Genomic DNA, 12,123 nt, shown 5'->3' with positions numbered 1-12,123 from the left:
TGATGGTGGTGGTGGTTGTGATGGTGGTGGTGATGGTGGTATTAATAGAAATTGTGATAGTACTGGTGATGGTGGTCATGATGGGAATGTGATGTGGTGGTGATGGTGGTGGTGATAGTGGTGGTGATGGTGGTAATTGTTTTCTCCAAACACCGTTTATTTATTTATTTATTTATTTATTTATTTATTTATTTATTTATTTATTGTAACTCTCTAATTTCTTTACCTTTTATTGATTATAGATATATCTTTTTTATAAAGTGAGATTAGAGTTTTTGGTCCCTGATGAAAGCAAGACGAGAAACAACAACAACAACAACAACAAAAACAGCTTTACTTTGTAAGTTCCTAATCAGAGCTGCTCTGCTTCCAGACTTCAGGAATGAATAAAGTCGATCCACACGACTGATTTTTATTTTTCTTCTGCTCTTCAATATCAGCAATTATAACCCGAGTCTCAGCTCGCAGCCGTCTACAGCAGCGACACACCGACTGTAATGTCATGCTTTAGTCATCGAGCCATAATTAGTGTTTAAAGAGGGCTTGTGAGTCACACACACACACACACACACACACAAACACACACACACACACACAAACACACACACACACACACACACACACACACACACACACACACACACACACACAGAGCTACAGCACTGAACTGAAATGGTGGCAGTGGGATTAGTGTTTAACTCATGGGCTTGATTTAAAAAAAATTGATCGAGTATGACCTGATTATTTTTGCTTTAAGCGCGCACACACACACACACACACACACACACACACACACACACACACACACACACACACACACTCATTCATTCATTCATTATAAATCACACCGTATGCAATAAAAAACAAACTTATTTTTCCTTGTCAGGTCTACGGAGAACTTGCGCTTTCTGAAACACCCTGCTCTGCACCACCACACTCCGGCCCACCTCGGCCCACCCAGCCCTGTAAAACACGTCCTTGCACCACCATCTCTAAATATGTAGCTATAGTTTGTATCATATTACTGATCATTTGTGCAAATTTCCTCCTCAAAAAAATTCACTTTAACGTCCAGGTTAGTATCTGATGTTCAATTAGATAGTAGATTGGAAATATTGCACACTTTAGGGCATTAATCAGATTTGGTGTTGTAAGATTTTGTGTGGTTTTATTACAACAAACAGAGAAAATAAACAAACTGGTCCTGTTTTCTCCTTTAGTGCTTAGAAACAACAGTTTTCCTTTTCTGGGGAAGTGGTAGCGAGGTAGCTGAGGCTCTGGGTTACTGATCAGAAGGTCAGGGGTTCAAATCCCGGTATCTCTAAACTGCCGCTATCAGGCCCTTAAGCAAGGCCCTTACCCTTCTGTGCTGCAGGGTGCTGGATCATGGCTGACCCCAGCTTCTTAACATCACTGGGATATGTGAAAAAAAGAATCTCACTCTATAAAGCACCTTTCTTTAGCTTTTTTATTTTAATTTTAAATAAAGTTTTGAAGGCAACGTACATGGGCCGTCAAATATTTTCAAGCCTGGAAAATACAAAATGACACAGTTAATTACATACATTTCAGATCGACCTTGAACAGATGAACAAACAAAAAAAACTTTTTCGAGGGTTATAAAGTATAAAAGTTTGGCGTAGGATTTTCCTGCACGTTTATACACACAGATGGATAAATCCCTTTTTTTTACTCCCGAAAATCCCTTTTGTGTTTCATTAGCAGGACGGAAACACCAGAGTTTTTTAGCTAAAAATATACTTTCAATGTGGAGACGAGACGAGACGAGGCGAGACTTGACTTGACGAGAGGAGACGAGACGAGACGGGACGAGACAGGATCCTCGCCTGCTTTTAAACAATCTGTTTACTAATTAATATCATGATGCTTGTGGAACTTTAAGGTAAAAATCCATACAGTGACATTTCCTGTGCACAGATGTTCAATTAGCTCCGGATTAAAGAAAAAACACGCTGCTGTCAGGATATTTTGCTCGAGCGCGTATATTAATTATCGGCGCCGTACGTCGCGTCGCCTTGTTTTGAACGCCGCTATTCGAGACGCTTGACAGCTTGGGATTTATGAATTTCGCATCCCAGGGTGCAACGCTGCTAATGGGCGGCATTCTCCGCCGAGCGTGAGAGCCGCGGCTATTTAATGAGCAAAACAATCATGGCTATCGCATTGTTTCAGCTTTGGATACAAACCAGCTGGAGGGAAACGGATGAAGTCGCCGTGGCGTCGGCGTGTTCGCGGAACGCGTTTTCATCCTGACGCTGTATTTTTATCCGCCATGTGATTGTTAGATTTGTTTACGAATACGTGTAGCTGTACAACCACAGGGGAACAAATATACAGTTACAGAACAGAAATGTGAAAGCACACGTCATGCTGGTTTGGAATAAAAGTGTATATATAAATGCTCTGACTGCACCCCAGGCCTCCTCACCTCACCTACATCCAGTACTTGACTTTATTAACACTCCTGTGGCTGAATAAATCTCCACTAAATCCCTACAAATCTACTGGAACATCTTCCGAGAAAAATGGAGGCCTTTGTGGCTAAATGAATCTCCACAAATTTCCACAAAATCGAGTTGAAGATCTTCCCAAAGAGTGGAGCTCATTATAACAGCAAATGGAGACTTGATGTGGAATGAGATGTTCACGAAAAAGCATAATTTCTGTTGTCCACAAACTTTTGCCATATTGTGTATAATGTAATAGTGTAAACATAACACTGCTTTCACCAGAACCCAGACGCCCACATGATGGGACAGAAACATCAATCAGAACATTCTTATATTGCTCCATGGTCCAGGTCTGGTGCTCAGGTATCCACTTGTGGAGGTCTGCGGTGTGTAGTTGGGTCAGCATGGGCTCTCTGATCATCTCTACCACCGTGTACTTCTATGAGCAGGAAGCTGTGATGCTCTGTGTCTTCTGACTCCTTTCTATCAGAAAGAAGAAGCTATATAGAAGCTCTTCTGTTGGACTCGACCAGACAATCCAGCCTTCACTCCTCACATGCCTGTCATCGGTTCAGTGGTTTTCATTCTTCAAAGCAGTTTTTGTTGAACCACTGCATTCAAGCCCTGTCGTTCTGGAGAAGCTCTGAGCCAGATGTCTGAGATACGCTTTACTGATAAGTGGCTTCACTTAAATATTGAGCTTTTACCAAGAGACACATTTCAGCTTACAGTGACTACAGAAAGCTTTCATTGTAATGTTCGAGAGGTGAGTTGAGCGTTTTTAAACCCCACATTAAATGAGGGACGCTCTGTCCTCACCAAGACGGAGATCTCGAATTCCTTCAGTTTCTTCGGTACATAACGTCTCTGATGTTCTGGGATCATTACGGAGCCGGTCCTGTCTTTCTCATCCACTGCGTCTCTGTGTAGAGTTTACTGTTAGAAATGGAGATGTACACATTCTTTGATAGAGAATGAAGAGAGTAAAAGTGCGAGAGATAAATGGAGACAGAGCGAGACAAAGAGAGATATAGTCAAAATAAAGAGCCTGAGGGAAATAGAGACAGAGAGAGAAAAAGAGTCAGAGAGATAAATACAGACTGAGAGAGACAAAGTAAGATAGAGAGACAATAAAACAGCCAGAAGGAGAGAGAAAGAAAGAGAAATGAGTGTGAGACTGAAAGAGAGACATACAGAGAGGAGCAGACTGAGAGAATAAAGAACAGAGAGAGAGAGACAAACTAAAAGCACCCCTTTATTCTTAAATTAGAGAGAGATAGACAGACAAAAAAACACAGAGATGAGAGGAGACCGAGGCAGACAAAAACAGAGAGATAAAGATGGACATGGAGCAGATGTGTGTGTTCCATAGTTCAAGATAAGAAGCTCTCTTTTAAGGAAATCTATCAGGGTTCAAGATAGGGAGCTCCATCAGGGTTTAGGATGAGGAGGTCCAACAGGGTTCAAGACACGGAGCTCTGTCAGGGTTCGAGACAAGGAGCTCCAACAGGCATCGAGATGATGAGCTTCATCAGGGTTCAAGACAAGGAGCTCTGTCAGGGTTAGAGACAGGGAGCTCTTTCAGGGTTCAAGATGAGGAGCTCTATCAGGGTTCGAGATGAGGAACTTGGTCAAAGTTCCAGACGAGAAACTTGGTCAGGGTTTAAGATAAGGAGCTCCATCAGGGTTGGAGACAAGGAGCTTGGAGCGTCTGAGGCGTCAGGAATTCTGATCATGTTGAATATTTTCCCATCGACTCACAGTTTTTTGTCTTCTGATTTTTCTGAGCAGGATTGTTTTACCATGGCCTCTTTTTTATAATGATGGTTGTTGAGGGAGGATGTGTGGGTGGTTTGTGTGTGTGTGTGTGTGTGTGTGTGTGTGTGTGTGTGTGTGTGTGTGTGTGTGTGTGTGTGTGTGTGTGTGTGTGTGTGGTTTTACAGAGGCTCTATTTCACAGCCCACTTCTTCTGTGTCAGACCTTCACTGATGGGTTTCTCTGTGTTCCTACTTATATTTTTGGCTGTTGCTTACGTGTGTGTGTGTGTGTGTGTGTGTGTGTGTGTGTGTGTGTGTGTGTGTGTGTGTGTGTGTGTGTGTGTGTGTTCTCTTTCTTTCATTTGAATGTCCTGATATTCCACATGAACTAATGCCACAGGAGAAATTAAAGTAAACCAAAAAAAGATTATGTAAATAATATACAGGTTTGTGTAAACTCTGAATCTTTTATGGTGTTTGAGGGACATGTGCAGGTTTCTTTTGTTTCTATGCAACAAACCCACTAATGTAACAATATGAAGATTTACTCTGAACCTCTGAACAAACAAATCTATAAAAGTCCAGATGTTGCATTTTATTTTCACTGAAAAATCCTGCCTTAGTATGAAGAACAGCTTTACACACTCAGCATCTGGACACTTTGTTTCTCCAAACGTTAGGCTGAAACATTTTGCTGTGTCTCCTGTAAAACTTACCAGCAATGTTCTTCACTAGTGTGAGATGTTTTTCTTCATCTCAGAGCAGTTCAGTAGGATTTAGGTGCGTTGACTGGGCAGGTGGTTCCATGATGGATATCACTCCAGACGTCTGTCTGCTCTCTAAATAACACATACAGAACTCAGACGTGTGCTTCGGCTCATTGTCTTGTTGTACGGTAAAGTCGCTTCCAAAGAGCCGCAGTCCAGACGGAACTTCATGGTGCTGAAGTATGGAATAGGAGCCGTGTTGGTATACTTTCACTTTCCGGAACCTTCTCTGCTCCAAGACAACCCCGAACCATTAAGCTTCCACCTCCATGTGTGAGTGTGGGGGTGAGGGAGTCTAATCACATCTTCTCTCCTGTTCTTCATCTCACACTAGTTCTTCTGTTACAGACACACATGTCCCATTTGGACTCACAGAACCTTTTTATTCATTCACTGTCCATTTTATGTAGTTTGTTGGGTAAAAATAAAAACAAAATGTCTCAAAACCCAAAAACGACTCTGTTTCCACACCTTTCACAGCCACTGTACATGTGGACAAAAATGACTCCTAAAAATAAAAGAAATGTGTAAAAAAAAACATGAATCAGCTGTTAAAAAAAAAAAAACTTTAAATAAATGAATTATAGAAATTATTAATGTAAAAAAGGAAAATTATTACTATTTACTTATAAAAATTTATTTAACAATGTTTATTGTTGTGTTTATTGTTCTGCTATATTTGTTTATTTGTGTATTTTCCTCTGGTTGTCGTTTATTGTTCTGTTTTTGTTTTTTTTGTTGTTGATCCGTTTGTGTTTATTGTTTTATTTGTTGTGTTTATTTTTGTGTTTATTGTGTGTATTAATTGGTTTGTTGTGTTAATTGTTGTTTGTGTTTATTGCTTTGTTTGTTGTGTTTATTTGTTTTCTGTTTGGTTTGTTGTGTTTTTTTATGTGTGTGTGTGTGTGTGTGTGTTTAATTTTTGGTTTAATGTGTGTATTGATGTTCGAATGTATTGTTTGGTTTGTTGCGTTTAATGTTGTGTTTATTTATTTATTTATTTATTTGTTTTTATTGCGTTTCTTTTGTTTACTGTTTGGTTTGTTGTGTTTAATGTTTACGTGTTGTTTTGTGTTTTTATTGTTGTGTTTATTGTGTTTACTTTTTGGTTTGTTGTGTTTATTTGTGTTTATTTTGTTTGTTGTGTTTATTGTTTGGTTTGTAATGTTTATTGTTGTGTTTCTTATTTTTTGTCCCTGTTTGTGTTCGCTGCTATAAAACGCACTCATAGGACAAAGAATAAAATAAATAAATCAGTTTATTTATTTATATTAAGTCACATGACCTTCTCACACCTCCAGCCGTCACGTTGTCTGTGATGCAGAAGCGTGTTATAAATCAGCACACTGCATGAAACAGGGGAATTTTTCCTTCGCTACTGAGATTATTTAGACCGATGTTCCTCCTACACAACCTCCACTGCTCAGCTGACTCTGAGCCCATTCTGTAAACGAGCTTGTGTTCAGAAGATGCTCCATCTGGATGATGTCCAGCTCGAGATGGATAGACATTCTGAGTAATGCTGCTAATTTCCTGGATGTATGGCCTGATACGTCAGCATTAGCCCCGCCCCTTCTAGCCATAGCAACGACTCTACAGTACGATCGATCACACTTGACTCGACTCGACTCGAGTGAAAAACATGCTTTTTAAAGTGGAGCCTTAATCCCTCTGTAACACCTTCTCATCTTCTCAGTCAGGTGATAACAGCGCTGCAGTCGAGGTCAAATAGTGTAAAAAACGCTGTCTTCCTCCATTAATGGATCTCAGGTCCATTCTCAAAACAGCACAACAACTGATTTAGGGTCCAAACTGATTTCAGCGTTGGTTTTGACCATGAAATGGATCGAGGTGCCACCTCATGCATGTGTAAAGAGGAGAACACGGCCTGCACTCGCTCCTAGTTCACAGCCTCGATCATCGTTTCATTATCAGGCGACGGGCGAACAGCCTTCAGCCTTAAACTGTTCCGAGTCTCATGTCTGACATCATCAAGAACTCCGTCCTGAAACTTCTATACAAGTTTTAAACGATTTATTTTCAAACTGACACTGCTAAATACAATCCTTTATTGTGCTTATTGTTTTGTTGTGTTTATTATTAAGTTTTGTTCTGTCTATTGTTTGGTTTGTTGTGTTATTTTGTTTGTTGTGTTTATTAAATAGTTTTTTTTTTTTGTGTGTTTATTGTTTGGTTTCCTGTGTTTATTGTGTGATTGTTATTTTGAACTCCAGTCAAAGATCAAACCTAAACAAACCGCACCTTTGTTCTATCAAATATCAGTCTTTGGTAAACTCCAACCTCAGCCTGGTCCAAGTCTTCAGTACAGTAGCTTAGTCCCAGCTTTAACCAAGCGTCAAAAGGAAGTGGAAGTCCATTGGTTAGGATATTAGACTTTTCCCAGTGCCACCAAGCTTCCAGTGTTGAGCCCTTGAACATGGTCTGTAAACCCTCAGTAAAATGCTGCATCTGCCAAAATGTTCTAGATGTAAATGTCAACTGGGCCATTGGTAACCCTCAACCCTAGCCTAGGCCTAATCTAACCAAACCTCAACTTAACTCCTGTCAAACCTCAACTCTAACCCTGACCATCTCTAACAAAACCCTACCCCAATTATTTTACACTTTTAAAAGGAAAAAGAATAAACCAAAAAGAGCCCATAGATGCAACACAGAGATCAATATTTTAAACAGAAAGAAAAAAATGTTTTTTCCTCAGCATTGTTCAGTGAGACTGAAGAACGTATCAAGGACAGAAGCTGGAATGAACAGAATATGAATCTGAAATCCAAAGCATTCATGGCAGCTTTACTGCAATTACTTAAAGTTTAAACCTGAAAAAATACCAGTGTGGGAAATAAAAGAATTTGCTCTTTAACAATCTTTAAACAGATGCTGCTTGTGAAAATTCTAAGAAAATTGATGGTTAAAGAATTAATGGCATATATATATATATATATATATATATATATATATATATATATATAAAAAAAATTTCCTGCGCAATGAAAATCACATTCCTTGCAGCGTTCCACTCATCCTCACCACTAGGAGGCTCCTGTTCGAGACTGACTGGTCCTGATGAATGTGTTGTTTGTTTTCCTGTAAAGAAAAGCCCTGACTGTTTCATCATGACAAGGAGGCTCATTTTTAATTCCAGGCACTAAATGTAGGGCTTTTAGCATCACACTGGCATCGATACACACGCGGCCAATTAGCGCCTTTGAAATCGCTAATTTCCTAAAACCAGGCAAGAAAACAGCCTTGAGATAACTGACTGCCTCGAATACCTCCCTTCTGTTTTACTTAATTCAATTATATTTTGTCAAGGGTACAGGTAGCAATTGAATGAGGGTGTGTGTGTGTGTGTGTGTGTGTGTGTGTGTGTGTGTGTGTGTGTGTGTGTGTGTGTGTGTGTGTGGGAATGCTTTGAACAAGTCACAAGTGATCTTTAAGTGCTTCGTCAAGCTCAGTAAAATATACTTTAGTGTGTTTTTTCCCTCTCAAATGTCATGAAATACATTTTAAATAAGCCCTCTTATGTCTCCGGAAATCCAGCTGTAGGATTTGATCAACTAATTATAGCTTCAGATAGTAACAGATTCAGTGTCCAGGGTTTTTCTCAGGGTCTTTACTCTCACACTGATCACCTGCATGCTAAATTAGAGCATCATTTAGTGTCAAATGACAACCTGCGATTTGTTTATATTTACAGTTTAATGTGGCAGATTATAAGAAGCAGGAGATCTTCCACTCCAACCCTGGATCTTCATGGAGCTGCCTTTGTGCACAGGTTTTAGGTCTCCTAGTTTAAGTGAAGGGACAATTACCTGCTGCCACATCCAAAGAAGCCCGGTACAGTTGTGTACCTTCAACTTTGTGCTAATTTTTGTAAAAGTCAAGTGTCCCAATATTTTTGTTCGTAAAGGGAATGTGTGTAATAAAGACATTAAGATCTAACAAAAGCGAGGATACACAGAAGAAAGGGAACTCAGTGGTTCTGGTGAAAGTGTGTGTTGAGTATGGGTTCTCAGTGTGGGCGTGCGACTGTAGAAAACTCTCTCCTGGAAGAAAAAAGGTTTGATGTGCAGGAGAATGGAACGCTGTTGGGATGTGCATCTCTAAGACGGATGCGATTCTAATTTCGATACGATACATTAAGGCTACGTACGAAGCAGCTAGCGATGAGAGGAACCCCGCAGTGAGAGTAAATCTGCATGCGATTGCGTGATGTTGGTGATAATCGGGTTTGACGAGATCTCCTCACCGGATCGTTCTCGTTTAGATGTTTCGAGTTTAATCATCCTGTAAAGACATGCCCACATGCTGCATGAGTGACGAGATGAAGAATGGTACAGACGCGCTCACTCACGGCTAATCAGACACGCCGTGCGCCGCGCGCTAGCTCTCAGTACCGCTATTTAAACCCACGACAGCAGTTTCTACATTCATTTTCTTATTCTTTTGGAAGCTCAATCACTTCACTTCCTCCTTCTCTTCTGTCCTTCTCTCACAGGCGACCTGTTTCACGGAGCTACCTGTTGCTCATCAGGGTTTTTTTTATGTAATATCAACGAGGTCATGTTAGCCGCATATCGATTTAGAACACAGGGTGGTATTGACTAAATGTTAGCAGCTTACATGCAGCCACAAAAAAAAAAAAACTGTACGATCAATGGCTATAAAGGCAAGAGTTACATCAACAACTACAGCTCTCAGGTAACCGCTACTGTTACATTTAAAAGTAAATTCTTCCTCAAACTGTTGGAGGAACACAATTGTATCTTTGTCTTTGGAGGGACCAAACTAAACCCGGTCCAGCATAACAAAGCCCCATGAAGATCTACTTTACGGTTTGGAGTGGACGATCTCCTGCTATTGAGAGGATGAATGTAAATGTTGACTGCACTCCAGGCCTCCTCACCTTCTTACCTACATCACTACCTGACTTTACTTACACTCTTGTAGCTGAATGGGACTCCACAAGTCTCCAAAAAATGAAGTGAAAAATTTCCCAGAAAAGTGAAACATTTTATAACGGCAAATTGAAATGTGGAATGAATGTTTTAAAAGAAGCACATGTCAATCTTATGGTCGGGTGTCCACAAACCTTTGTCCATGCTATGTTTCTTCAGCTGTATATAAATGCTGTATATTTCTTCCATGATCCGGGTCAGATAATGTTCTTTATACGAAATAAAGAATATAATATAGACATGCAGTCAGGTTTTTTTTTTTTTTCACAACCAATCCTTTATAGAAAAGAAAAGTCTCGACTCTTTGCCAAAGGTCAGTGCACCCAGCATGGGCTTCTGAGACCATGGTATTTTTGATAATGAAAGAGCAGGAGGTATTGAAGAGGAAGTGATGGTGAGAAACATTCACAGAAAGCAGGTTGGGTTTGTTAGAGCACAGTAGTGGACGGGAGGATGTTCCATCCTGTAGAGTGGTCAATAAGAACATTTTTCCTGAACCTTCTCTGTATATCCATTTTTCTGTTTTTCACAAAAGGTTTGTTTTTAATGGCCTCCTCTGCTCGCAATAGTGAACTTCACTCTCATTTTCTGTTTATGGTTCAGTCTTTAGGTTCAGATTTCAGTACCAGTTGTACAGGTAGGTTCACATATTCAATACATTATAAATATACCATCTAAATATCTCTAATGATGAGTCAGATTATTAAATAAATAAGCATACATGCCCCCACTACACCCCCTCCACACACACACACACACACACACACACACACACACACACACACACACACACACACACACACACACACACACACACACACACCTCAAATTAAAAGCATAACGATAAAAAAGTTCAGTTTTTCTCGGAACATTTGATGTCCATCAGTGAAAAACGAATGAGCGAAAAAAAAAGAGGATCTTTACGTTACTGGGTAAAAAGAAAATGCACCAGCTGTCACTCAGACACCGAATACACAGACATTTAAATCAAGTGTATTCAGCGTATAGACGCACCTGAGCTCATGAGAGACACGGGGAAGGAATCGCACTCTCACGGTATAGCATGAATAAATGCATTTTAAACTTCAAAAGAAAAAGTTCACCACAACAAGGTGTGAAAATACCAGTGTGAAAGTGTAAAAGAAAGAAAGAACGTTTGACATACATAGAGAGAAAGAAAAAAGAAAGAAGGCTCGATACATATAAAGAAAGAAAGAAAAAGGAAGATAGATAGATAGATAGATAGATAGATAGATAGATAGATAGATAGATAGATAGATAGATAGATAGATAGATAGATAGATAGATAGATAGATAGATAGATGATGTTGGTTTTAATAATAACAAATGCCATCAGAGTCCATTTCTGCTAAGATCCTTGTAGCTCTTATACTGTGGTGAGACATCAAGGCCAGCAAGGATTTCTCTTCTCTGCTGGACTTCACTCTATCAGAGTCACTGACTTATGCTTTAATATCTTTTTGTCCCAGAATATATATTAAATTATTCCCAATAGTTAATTCTTTTTATTTCATAGCTTTTCTCTTCGGTGCTAGAACAACCTGTTTCCTTTCAGGAACTCGAGCTGCGTCCAAACGCTTTGCGCCTAAATGTGTTCACGCTCTGAAATATGTGTGTAATCAGTCAGAAATTGGAAGCAGGCCGTCACCGGCGAGGCCACCAGCTGGATCCAGTCCACTGCCCAGTTGGTTTAGTGCTGGATTTTCTCTAGGGACAGTTCACCAAGGGATTTGCTCCATCCACCCAAAAGGTCTACGTGTTCGCCATTTTGGGTAATCACGCACCTTGGCCGGGCAATCTCTGGGCAGAGACCCTATGATAACGCGTTTCTCCAGTCGTTGTGGAATAAAAAAACAGCTGAACAGCTAAACAAACGAGGGCACCTTGGGAATGTAACCCGTACGGGGGTACAGGAAGGCACTAGTCACACCTGGGGTAAACTCCATGAAGGAGGGGGCCACAGAAAGGGCCTGCAAGTCCCCTACTCTCTTGATAGAGCAGATGGCCAACAAGAACGTGGTCTTGTTGGAAAGGTGCCTCAGCCAGAGGCTCGAACGGGGGCTCAGACAGAGCCCCCAAAACGACGGCCAGGTCCCACCCAGGCACTCTAGGTCGTACCGCGTGCCTCAGC

Source organism: Silurus aristotelis (assembly GCF_946808225.1).
Source record: "Silurus aristotelis genome assembly, chromosome: 18".
NCBI lineage: Eukaryota > Metazoa > Chordata > Actinopteri > Siluriformes > Siluridae > Silurus > Silurus aristotelis.
The sequence above is the reverse complement of the archived record's forward strand: the minus strand, read 5'-3'. Positions refer to the sequence as shown.